The sequence below is a fragment of the Megascapheus bottae genome, unplaced genomic scaffold (genome assembly GCF_031878675.1).
Source record: "Megascapheus bottae isolate mThoBot1 unplaced genomic scaffold, mThoBot2.hap1 HAP1_SCAFFOLD_53, whole genome shotgun sequence".
In the NCBI taxonomy this organism is placed as follows: Eukaryota; Metazoa; Chordata; class Mammalia; order Rodentia; family Geomyidae; genus Megascapheus; species Megascapheus bottae.
Window position 1 is genome coordinate 670,796 of NW_028327559.1, and position 12,863 is coordinate 683,658.

Consider the following 12,863-nt stretch of genomic DNA (forward strand, 5'->3'; position numbering starts at 1 on the left):
CCTTCCCTCCTTTCTTCCCTCCCCCCTCCCTCCCTCCTCCTCCTCTCCTTTTCCCTCTCCCTCTCTTCTGGTGTAAGACTTGAACCTAGAACTTCACATATGCTAGCCAAACATGGGACTACTTGTGTCACACCCCATCCCTAGATACTGATTGTTTTATTTTTGTGTTTTTGGAGACAGAGTCCCTCTACTACCTTTATCTGAGTTGGCCTTGGTCTTGTGATTCTCTCAAGTAGCTGGAATGACAGATTTGTGGTACTATACCTGGCTATCATAAATAACCTCTTCCACCCTCATACTTTGTGTTTGCCTGGATAGCTTTGTCACCCCCCTCCAGTCCACCCCCAGGGTGTTGTTCTAGAAACTGCCATCATAGAAAAAAAAACATTAACCTACCATCGATGGTCCACAGGTAAACACCTGACCCAATCAGAGTCCTCCTCTGAGATCGGGATACTGGGAACTTGTATTGATTGTATTGGTTTGCCAGATCAGCTTGAGACCTGCTGATATCTGTGTCTACTTTCACATGGACACATAGATATCATATGATATTCTCCCACAGAGGAGTGGAGAATGCCAGTCTAAGTGAAGAGATTGGGTAGGAAAAGGCGATTCAAAGATAAGACGAATTGATAGAAGAGGTGGGCGTGGAAATGTGGAAAAGTCCCAGTTTCCACTCAGACACATGACCTGCTCACGTGCCTTCCACGAATCACCCCAGTATTCTGATTTCCTGAAACTTACCATGTTTCTGTCACAACCAAGAGTCAAGGTCTGCCAACTTTAACGTTTTGGTTAAGTTCAAAATAATTTCAAATTACTCTTTTATTTCAGATCATTTCCATGTGAATTCTTGCCCACTAAGAAAACAGGAAGAATGGTTTTCTAGAACCATCCACTCACCCCCACCCACCTACCTACAGAGTATACCTCACTCAGACCAGTGCCCCAGCTAAGGACTGGAAGCTACTCTGTCTACATTCTAACAGCTGGCTCCTAGTGCCTCTCCTGAAGGAATGGCTTCTACCTGTCACTGCATGTGGGCTGGTTCAGTTTGGAATTGGAGTGGGGGAGAGTGAGGGATAGTTTAGAACCAGAGCGGAAGATCTCCTTTCAAGCAACTGACCTCACTCAATGAGAACAAGGAGAGCCAGCAAGGTCAGTATGTGAACTTGGCCTATATCCAAGGAACATATACAGTCTCCACTCAAACCTTTCTGTCTGGAATATAATAGGCCCTGAGAGACAGCCTATGAGCCAGTGAACTTGACCCCAACAGCCATCCTTCACTTTTCTCACCTCCAACACCCTCCCCCGCAAACTTCTTCCCTCTCCATTAAGTGTCCCTGGCCCTAAAGCTGTCACACCTTCCCAGGAAAGGAATCATTTCTAGTTTCATGTTGCATAATATGAAGCAAGGATTTGAGGACAATGGTTTCAAATCTAATTATGGTACTACATGGACCTCCTGTCTGACCTCGGCTTTCAAGATCAATACAGATGTTTTGTCTGTTTCCATCATCTGGGTAGTTTTCAAACCAAAGTTAAGTTTACTCCCAGGTTCAGTGCTGAGTCTTTCTAGAAGAGAGCCCTTCCATATAGAAAGGGCACACTACCATCTAATGGGGCATCTTGGCCTTCAAAACTTTCTGGTAGGATCCATGTTCCCAGCCACCCCCTCTCCTCCCCCCCCCCACAGATGGGCACTAAAAATATTTGTAGGGTGAATTAAAGGGAACGAAGGTAGTTAGAAATTTTGTTAGTGTAAACTGGGTACCAGTGGCTCATGCCTGTAACACTGGCAACTCAGGAGGCTGAGATCTGAGGATCTGAGGTTCAAAGTCAGCCCAGGCAGGAAAATTTATGAAACTCTCATGTCTAATTAACACTGTGGCTTAACCAGAGAGTTCTAAGCATCAATCAACCAATCATTCAGTCAGTCAATCTAAGGGTCAGCACCCAGGTTCTGAGTTCAACACTCAGTTCTGGCATGTGTGTGAGCATACTTTTGTGTGTGTGCGCGTGTGTTTATGCATGTGTACACACACACGCACACACACATAATCTTAACAGAGCATACATTTTTTTTAAAACCAGGTTCAGAAAAGTTGGATGTCTTGCTCAACATCACACAGCTCATGTGGCAAGATTGGAACTCTAGGTAATCAGTGGTTGATCACCTATTACTGGTGTCCTGCTTGACATGGAGGCTAATAATGCTAACATTCATTAACTCTACCAAGAATCTCATAATTTAAAAGAAGACCAAGGGATGAGTACATTTGTATAATGGTTACTACTGATTGCCATTATTGACTGAGTTTCGTGCCTGTAACCCCATCCTCCCATGCATATACATTCTCATGTAATCCGTCTTAGAATGTTATGAGAGGACAGATGATACTTTACAAGTAGGGAAACTGAGGCACAGAAAGTTCAGTTGTTTCGCCTGGGTCACCACACAAGTCCACAGCCACTCAGTAGCTGGACCAAGGTAGACCCCAGAGACCTGTGCTCTTTGCCTTGAGCATTGACATCCCCAGGCATAAGATGGGAAGCACGATCTTCAAGAACCATTTTTTTGCCAGTCCTGGGCCTTGAACTCAGGGCCTGAGCACTGTCCTTGGGCTTTCTCAAGGCTAGAGCTCTACCACTTGAGCTACAGCACCATTTCTGGCTTTTTTCTATCTATGTGGTACAGAGGAATTGAACCCAGGTCCTTGTGCATGCTAGGCAAGCACTACCACTAGAGCACTCCTGGCCCAAGAACCATTTTTTTAAGGCAGGCTGTACATCCAGTGTCCTGCATGGACTGCCAGGAGATGCAGCAAACCCAATGGACTTGATGAGACTCAACCTCAAACCTACCAAGTGCCCATGCCATGTGGTGGACACACAGAGGGCAGGTCAAAGAGGGAAACAAAGAGACCTATGCCAGCGTGAACTGGGTGGAAGCCACAGGAAGACCACAACGGCACAATGCACAGAAGTAACTCCCATTACTCTGCTGAGACTCTGGGCATTCATCACAGCAGAGCAAGAAATGGGGTGCCCAGGACCTAGAAAAGACCCAGGACTCTAGCAGCAGACAGCGTTGGAGCCTTTCACCTGGAAGGTCTTTGGAGCCATTTGGATTCCTTTTCCAATGATCTTCCTGGTGTGATAATACACATTCTCATTCACACATTGCCTTGTGGATCCTTCTTGATGTTCTTCCCTTACGTGGAATGCCAGAAAACATACTGACCACCACAGGACAGGGTGGCCCAATGGCATTGTCTAGCATACACAATGCCCTGGGTTCAATTCCTTAGTACACAGAAAAAGCCAGAAGTGGTGTTGTGGCTCAAGTGGTAGAGAGCTAGCTTTGAGAAAGCTCAAGGACAGTGCCCAGGCTCTGAGTTTAAGCGCCAGGACTGGCAAAAAAAGGAAAAAACAACTGACCACATAGAAGGTACTTAACAAGTGTCTACTGGTTGGCCAAAGGACTGCCCACCCAGGCCTACCTGGCACTGGTCATTTTAGAGCTGTCTAAGGAATCGATTTTATTTCAAACAGGTTGTAAGATACTATTTTCTTTTCTTTTCCTTTTTACTCTTCCTTGACAATGAAGTGCCTTTGAAAGTTCCTAAGTGATAGATATTATCCTATAATCAAATGTTACCCTGCTGTTTGATATCTATTCAAATCCAGTCTGGGCTAACTCTCATGTGCCAGATGCTTGGGTTGAACTAAGTTTGCTGAATCTTCAAAACAACCCTGAAAAGGGGGGGGGAAGAGAAGTGGCAGGGGAGGGGGAGGAAGGGGGAAATTCTATCGTCTGTTTTCCTAGATAAGGGAACTGAGGCACGTGCGTGAGTTTATTTGTTCACAACATGGTGGACCTGAACTTGAGCACATGAGTGAGTTCACCAGCTCATAAATGGCTGGGTAAAGGTTTCACCTCTGTTCTCTTTGCCCCAGAGCCCTGGCTCTGTCACCTCCATAGAAGCTCCTGGAAATGTCTTGGTGATAAACATCCAGATGACCATGGCTGTGATAACTTTGTACTGGCCAACACCTATCACCTTGCTCTATCCTATGTAGGTGTCCACCTCATCACTTAAAAGAACAACTTAATTTGCTCAGCAGAGCCTCTGTGAAGCAAAGTTCTTTTTTTTTATCCTGAGGAAGAAGCCGAGACTAACAAGGTGGAGACTTGATCTCCACAGGGATGGGAGTTCAAGTCACAACCAGTGGCCTCTAGATCAGATGCCATCTACCTGGTTGGGAGTGGAGGCTCCAATCTCAGCGCACCACTCTCAGCTCAACCCATCCCATCCATCCTCCACCCAGAAAGAACAAAAGGAAACCTTCCCTGGAAGCACCAAGCAAAGATGTCAGCATCCTGTGTCGCCACAGCAACCAGCCCTCCTCCATCTCCTCAGGAGGAGGGGGGGGAAGCAAAAGTCAAACTGAGCCTCCTGTGGAACATTTTGTGGGTAAACACCAGGACCAGTGTGTTTGGGCCTCTGTTTTCTCACGTCAATAGGGTGAATCATTCTTGGAACAGGGGCTGGGAAGCTGACCAGGTTCCTAAGTAGATAAGGTTAATGGTGCTCTTCCAGAGATGGCGGGGTCACTTTGAAAATTAATCCTGTTTTATTTTATTTTCTTTCCTCTAGAATGTGGGCTTATACATGAGCAGATTCAAAATCAGAGAAGAGAAGCCAACAGCAGTTCCTGGCAAGGGATCTGTAAGCATTACCACATCCCCTTTTAGGCTGACATCATCTTATTGCCCATCTCTTGGCAAGGTCTTGTCAACTTGAAGATTGGCAGATAGGAGAAAGAACACAGCAAGAAACCAAGGGACGTGAAAGCTTGGTGCCACTGTGTTCACAATGTCTAACCTGAGTCCTGGTGGAGGCCTTGCTCATTCCTAGTCTAGTTACAGACTGCAGCTATGAGCAATGATTTGGTTTGGGGCTCGGGGGTTTTTGGGGGGAGTGCTTTTGTTGCCAATATTTGATCTTGGTAGGAGAGGACGTGGAAGCTGAGGTTAGAAAGACAAGAAGCAGTAAGCTATAGGACCATGTAGAAAGAACATCTCAGACCAAAGTCATAAGCAGGTTCCAGGATAATAACTACTCTCTCTGGATGGAAGTGGGTAGTGGGCTCTATAAGAGAAGTGTGGGGGTGGGGGGTATGGATAGGACATGGAAACTGTGGTGGAGGGGGGAGTGAACTAGGAATGTGATGGAAGTTTTATGCTAAATATTGTGTTAAGTCATTGGCAAATTCTAAGGCAAAACAAAGGGAAGGGGCTATGTTATTCTCAGAGCCTGGCCTATATAACCAGTACTCAAACATGGGATGAATTAGCTGAGATAATGCACAGAAGTGTTTTTCAAGCAGTGAAGTATTGCAGAAAATTTTGAGATCACAAAACTATTGCAGACTTCTAGGTAGCAAGGAGGGAAAGCGAGAAGCATCTGATTCGTAGAACACCCCATCCCTGTGAAAATCACTCCGAGCCACATCAAGATGCAAAGCTGGCAAGAGCCCCACCCACACAGACTTCTGAAGAAATCACCAGCAAGGAATTCTTTCTTGTCCACCAGAGACAGAACAGGAAGGTGAAGAAGGGCAGGGCAGGGGGGTGGAGAGGGAAAGCCCTGAGAGCTGAGATCTGTGTGGCTCTGGTGTGGAGGAAGTAGGTTCTAATGAAGTACTGACTTCCCCACTGACCTCTTCTCCACAATGCAGCTGCTTTATTAGAGCCACTTGGTGGCTGGGATAGCCAGAGTTGTGACTGAAGAAGGAATGAACAGTGGGACCTTGTTGCAAAGAAGATGTGAGCTGGAAAGTGGGGGGAAGGGTAGTTCAGGATACAGGGTGTGCCACACACACACACACGCACGCACACACACACACAAACAGAGCAGCAGTTTGGAGCAGTAGAAATTTTGTCCTTTGGCTCATGTTGAATGTGCTGTTTGGAAATGCCATGCTAAGGAATCCATGGTTGTAACAAATTCATGGATACATTTTCACTTTCATGTCAGGGAGACAAAGAGCTGGACTCTGCCCACGCTTAGCTATAGCCGGCAGGTTTCAGCACTCTGGACAGCAGCCAGGCGGGTTCATCAGCCCTCCCTTAGGTGGTGATGAAGATTCACCAAGACTCCCAGGCTCAATGGGGAAAGCCAGGAAAACCCACCCATAGTGTCAATTGGCAAACATCAAGCCTTGCCTGACCCTGTTTCCATTTCCAAGAGAATTAAAGAGGAATTAAAATCCAACAATCTGGGATATAGGAAAATAATTTCTTACCGTACTTGAAATGTGCCGTTGCACTAAAATTACATGGAAAGTGCACATATTTTCAAAAGATTTATGATGAGAAAGAGGAGGAAAAACTCTAAAAAGCAGTTGGTAGGCTGTCAATAAAACTCAAAGAAACATGAACTTGTTGAGAAGTGGTTAAATAAATGGAACTACCTTCATATGGTAGAATACTATGCAGTCATTAAAACTGTTTCCAAAAACTCAACAATGACCTGGAGAAACACTTCAAGTACCAATTTTGAAAATGAGGGCTTTTTAAAAACAATATATAATGCAGAATCTCAATCTATGCATGAATGTTCACAATAGCTTAATTCCTTCCTTTCTTCTCTCTTTCCTTCCCTTTCCTCTTCTCCCCTTTCTCCACCATCCCTCTTCACCTCCCTTCTCCCCTCTCTCCTCCTCCCTTCAGCCCCTCCCATTTTCTCTAGGGTTTGAACTCAGGGCCTTTCAATATGCTATGCAAATGGCATACTACTTGAACCATGCCCTTTTTTTTGTTGTTGTTTTTAAGATAAGGGCTCACTTTTTTTTTGCCATCTTTCTATCTATACTTCCCAGGTTGACAAATGTGTACCACCATTACTATCTTTGTCAAGACGATGTCTTAAACTTCCTGCAGGGCCAGCATTGAACTATATATAATCTTCCCAACCGATGCCTATTGAGTAGCTAGATAGTGGGCAGCAGACCCTACACTAGACTATCAGCTTTGTACATGCTGTATGATTCTGTTTATATACCTTTTTGAAAATTATAGTTACATATGCACTTATGGGGTACAAAATGGTATGAGCGTTGGATGACTAAGTCAAGCTAATTAATAGAGGAGTTGTCTCAAAAGTGTTCAGGGAGTTTTTGTGAGAGCATTTGCAAATGTACTCTCAGTGATCTGGAAATGTACCTATGCTCAAGTATTAGCTATTTCACCAGGTTCTGTAACAGATCTCCAAAATGAATAATAAATAATTCATGCTTACTCCTTCTGTCTAACCAAGGCTTTATGCCTTATGATTGGCCAATGGCAAGACTAAAGAGAAGCAAATTGGAGTGTTCCAGAGCCTGCAGATGGAGTAGAGGTTGTGAGGACTGGGGCAACACCAGGGTGTTGATTTCTGTATTTGGGTTTTGTCTGGCCCATGCCTGTATGTGTCAGATAAAACTACAGATAATCTCTCTCTCTCTCTCTCTCTCTCTCTCTCTCTCTCTCTCTCTCTCTCTCTCTCTCTCTCTCTCTCTTCCTCTCTCCCTCTCTCTGTCTCTCTCTTTCTCCCACCCCCTGTTTCTTTCTCTCTCTCTCTCTCTCTCTCTCTCTCTCTCTCTCTCTCTCTCTCTCTCTCTCTCTCTCTCTCTCTCTCTCACACACACACACACACACACACACACAATTCCATGCACCAAGGAGCTCATGCTAAATGATGGTCAATGCTCAATCAATCAAATCTGTGACCAGGGAAACCTTATTTTACACAACCAATGTAAATTTCTTGGTGTTGAGGTTGTGTCAAGGTTATATTCAATGGCACAGTGAAAAAACTGAGCCAAGGGCACGAGAGACGTCTTTTTTTTTCTTTTTTTCAAACTTCTTACAAGCCTATAATTGTTTCAAAGTTAAAAGTTAAGGGTAGCAGTACATGCTAAAGACACCTCAGTTTTGCTTTAAAAGATTAAAGAAAAAGAAATGCAAATTTTAGCTGAAAGGAAACATTTCATTATATTAACTGTGATGGGGATTTTTTTTGAGAGTTAATGGAATAATGGTCATTTACATATTCTTTCTTACCCATATTTTCTTTTCTAATTTTCTAGGGTAAATATATATCACTGTGGGAATCCCAGAGGGATTGAGGAATATTTGATGGAGGAAAATAAATACATGCCAGGCAATAAAAACATATAACTATTATTTGTTTAAAAAGAGACTGACTAAAAATGTATAAAAGGCAGAGAAGAAAAAACACTGGAAATACAAAAATTTAAGAGCAAAATGGAATTATCCGTTAAACACAATGGGAAACCATGGGGTCTAAAACCAATGCTGTGCAGGACCAATGCAAAAACCTTGCTCAGAAGACAGTCAAAGAACAATGACACAAAATCATCATCAATAAAACAGAAGATGTGGGGAACCAAATTTAGAGATTCAGCATGCCGCCAACTGGTGTTTCTAAAAAGCAACCCTTTAAAAAAATAGGACAAAATCAGAGAGATAAAATGGAAAAATACCTTCCACATTTCTGGATGACCCAAATTCATCATTTGAATAGAGACCATGAATGCCACTCGTTAGAAATAATCCCATAACTGTTCTAGAATTTCAAGGGCAAATTCAAAAGTTTGTTCCACATAGCTGGGTGTAGCAAGCTACAACAAGACAGCACACAACAAGATGGCTTACCTAGAAAGACTAAAATGCCACACTGGGCTCACACTTTTCTCCTACAGCATTAAGTTTGAGGAGGGAGGGTTTATTTTTCTTCTCACCCACTGCATTTCTAAGTGGCTCATGACAACCACCTCGACCCAGCCACCTCGATAACCAGCAGTAAAATTTATTAAATAAAACCACTGCTCATTACTGATTAAATCAGCACAAAACCCACTTGCCTCAGTATAACTTTATAATATCTCCAAACAGTGGCTATCAGCATAGGAATAGATGGTCTTAGCCCCTGTTATCATGCACAGTATGGCTATTGTGCTCAACTTGAAGGGTTCTGCTAAATAAGGGACTAAGAAGAAAATGACCCTTGCTTCTCTGAGATGTAACTGCCTCCTTAGAGAGCAAAGGAAGATTGGAAATCCTAAGTATATTCCAAAAGTGAGAAGTTATAAAACCACTGGGGCGACATGTGTCTATGCATTTGAAAGGGAACGATTAGGACACCTAAAAAAAAAATTCTTTCACGGGAGCAGTAACAACATTGAAACAAAAACATCCACAAGTGAATGGGCAACACACACACAGGGTTCACACTTGCTATGTGAACGCATTGCACTTGAGTCAGGCCACCAGCCCTTTTTGCATGGGTTATCTTTGAAGATAAAGGCCTGCTTTCTGCCTTGTAGCAGCCTGGACTGTGATCTTTCTATCTGTGCTTCCCCTGTGGCCAGGATAATTGGCATGTACCATTGAATTCAGCCACTTGAGATAAAGGCTCAGACTCTCCCCTCCTCCTCCCCAGGGCTGGCCTCAAACCACAATCCTCCTATTTCTCACTCCTAAGTAGCAAAGATCATACCCTGCCTGGCTGAAAAGGAGCATTATTTAGGATCAAATGGGAGATAATTTGTAACAAAAAGTGTATGAAAGTAACTCTACAAGCTGGGGTTATACACCATCCTTATTTTCTCCTTCTTGGCCTGCTCTTATTATATAACTTTTCCACAATTTATTTGTACTGCTTTTATAATCAAGCAGGGGGGAAAAAGCCATGTTATTTTTGAAGAAAGCAGGATCTCAGAGGTCACAGTGACTTTATGCTATTTGTCCTCTGTGCATCTGGAGAAATAACTCTTTGATTTTGGCCCTAGGCACTTTGAACATATGAGCACAAGACCTACGAAAGGTTTATTCTGGGACAAGTCAGCACAATTGCTCTCAGTCCTGAAGACGGACAATTCTCAAACCTTCTGTCCTTGCTCGGGGTCAGTGCGTCCATCCACCTACTCATCCATGCAAAGAGAAATGACTAGAGAAGGAGCCGGGTGCTCTGAGCACCCCCAAAGCAGATCACGCCACAGCAGCAAGACAAACATGCAAACAAACACAGCCCCGTGTGAATTAGAATACATAGGACAGTCAAGGCATGCAGCCATGTGGAAGAGAAAGAAGGGTGTCTGGAATATTCATACAGTATTATTAGCCCTGGGTCTTGAAGGATAGAGAACCAGGTGGGTGGGCGAGGTGGAGAAGATATTCACGGTGCAGCACACAGAGAAAGAGAGAGACAGAGAGACAGAGAAACAGAGAGAGAGACAGAGACAGACAGAGACAGGGAGAGAGGAAGGAAGGAGAGACAAATGAAGATGAGGTGGCAATGTTACTACTGGAACCCTAAAAATTGGAAAGTGAGTAGGAGGATGTGCAAGTTAGGATCCTTTGGTGATAAATCACAAAAATTGGGGAGCTCACTGGAAGAATGTAGGACAGCTCTTACAAGAACCAAAGAAGTGAAAGAATTAGGCTCAGGAAATGCAGCTTTAGGAAGCTTGTGGAAAGCTAGGTTGGTCTCATGGGAAACCTGCAACAGGGTGGAACTCCTGCAATCAGTCCAGTGTTCCTCGGAGGGGGAATTTTAATGGCAGCCAACCATTGGCTGGAGGAAGGGGTGAAGGTTGACTGACAGTGGAGGCTGTCTAAGTGGGGCAACTTCACCTTCCAATGACAAGTCAAGCCCCACCCCCTTCCTTCCAAGCTGTGGTTCTCAACCAAGCGCGCATTTTTCCCACCCAGGAAATATTCGGAAATTCTTTCAAATGACTTTTACTTTCTAAAAAGTAGCAGTGAAGAGAGGTGCTACTGTCATCTACTGGGCATAGGCCAGGACACTCCTCCATATCCTGCAATGCTCAGGCTAGCCCCAGAACCCGTGATTCAGCGCAGGAGGTGAGAAATCATTTTGGATTTGAAGGAGGAAAAACAACAACAACAACAAAACCCCCTGAGCTCGACAGAGAGACAGAAACAACAGAAGTCCATCAGGTAAAAAAAAAAATGGATGGAAGGACGGAACAAACCATGAGATGATAAGGAGGAGGGGAAATGAGATGGTGAGGGAGGTTCAGGTGTTTGAGGATGATGAAGGTCATGGAAGAGAACTGATGGGCGGGGCAAGTGTGAGTGTGTTCGTATCCATGGCACTGCCTTTGTAATTATATGGCTTTAGACTCCTTACCAATTCCTTGCCTGCTACTTATCAGCAGCTTCCTTAGGGATAGGACTCATCTGTTTTCTTTATCATTGCATTCAAATACCTGGAAAGATGTCTGGCACATAATACAGGATCTTCAAAGTACTTGCTGACAGAATGGACAGATTAGATATAGTTAGAGTCCTGGATGTAGATTGATTGGTAAATGATAGGTTGATGTTGACAGAGAATGTAGAAAGATGGGAGAGGAATAAATGAACTAAGGGTACACTTAGCAATACTTCGTGCACAAGGGAAGAGTTGTAGGTTATATTCTTACAGGTGGTCTGTCAGATTCTTCTCTCCAAACCACTGCGAAGCAAGCTAGCATTTGAGCACACAGCAGAAGACTCCAGCTGACTAAGCCCCATAATTCTTGGACTTTCCAGGTCCTGGCTGAGCCACATGGTATGTGGCTGTCACATTCTGACCTGCACAGGGTGCTCAAATAGGCCTGTGCAGGAAGTGCTCTGTCCCAGGAAGGCAGAGACAAGCTACTAGAATGACTTCAAGGCAGTGTCTTGTCTGTGTAGCCTACTAGTTGTTTATTTATCAAATATATGTATGGTGTCAGCCTACCATGTGCCTGGCACAGTGGCAGATACAAAAGATCCATTGGTTAAAAAGATGCAGCAAAGGTAGTCTTTACTGCTATGGTCTTTAAAATCAATGGGAAGAGGCAGAGAATAAATGGGTCAACAGAGACATATGCAATGATAAATGGTGACAAGCAATATAATTACATAATCAGAATATAGATAAATAACGAAGAAGGAAACTGGCTAGAACCCTATCATACAAGCACACAAGGTCAGGTCAAGGACAGTCTGTGAGAATCTGGTAGTTTCATACCAGAACAGGAATGGAGTCGATGTGTAGGAAATTAAAAAGTAGCCATTTAAACAATATCCACTACAGACATCATGGTGCAAAGCTTGCTCCATGTATATGCCATGGCCAACATGATCACAAACCAAATGACCCTCTTCCCTGAGATTTTTCCAGAGACTGGAGGGACTCTGAACAGAAAGTGGTCCCTGAGGAAAAGTGCAGGCCAACGTTGCTCTTCAAACTCCTGGAAACCCTGCTCCAAGCCAATGCCAAAAATAATCCTATTAGTCACATTCGAAGTGCTAAGCAGAAACAAAAAGAAATCAAAATTAATTTCAATTCTTTACAGTGACAGCAGCAATTAAGGTGACAAGATTATGGAAATTATCGCCACCGAGGGAGATCTTTGCCCATGAGGGGGAAAAATAACCAGTAAAACAGGAGAAGTAAGAAACAGGGATTTGAACTGGGTTATGAAAAAAAAAACCTATGGGCCACCAATTCTCTGGGAACTAGAAATGGCCATTTCGCCATGCAATGATAGTTTACTCTGCCGTGACTGTAACTCTGCCTTGGTGGTGGAAAGCGACTGAGGTTTGTAAAGTTTGCACATTCATATAGTAAGATTTTTGCTTTTCATAAGGTGATACTCAAGCAGGTTGTCTCCACTTCTTTGTCTGCTGCCTGGTCCTCTCTCTTTTGAGAACCATACCTTTCTCTGTGCTTTCTCCTTTCTTACTGATCCCATCCACAGCAACCTGGGGTTATAGAGGAGTGTTACAAAGC

General features: G+C 43.8%; 1 long non-coding RNA gene across 1 annotated transcript in view; it reads left to right on the top strand.

The window, feature by feature from the left end:
• Nucleotides 1–8,483, top strand: part of LOC150039654 (uncharacterized) — a 33,360-nt gene extending 24,877 nt beyond the window's left edge. Inside the window, exons 2-4 of the long non-coding RNA XR_016534284.1 lie at nt 4,668–4,739; nt 5,443–5,621; nt 8,143–8,483. This is a non-coding gene — a long non-coding RNA (uncharacterized LOC150039654). The remainder of the gene's footprint in view (nt 1–4,667; nt 4,740–5,442; nt 5,622–8,142) is intronic.
• The last annotated feature ends 4,380 nt before the right edge of the window (nt 8,484–12,863 follow it).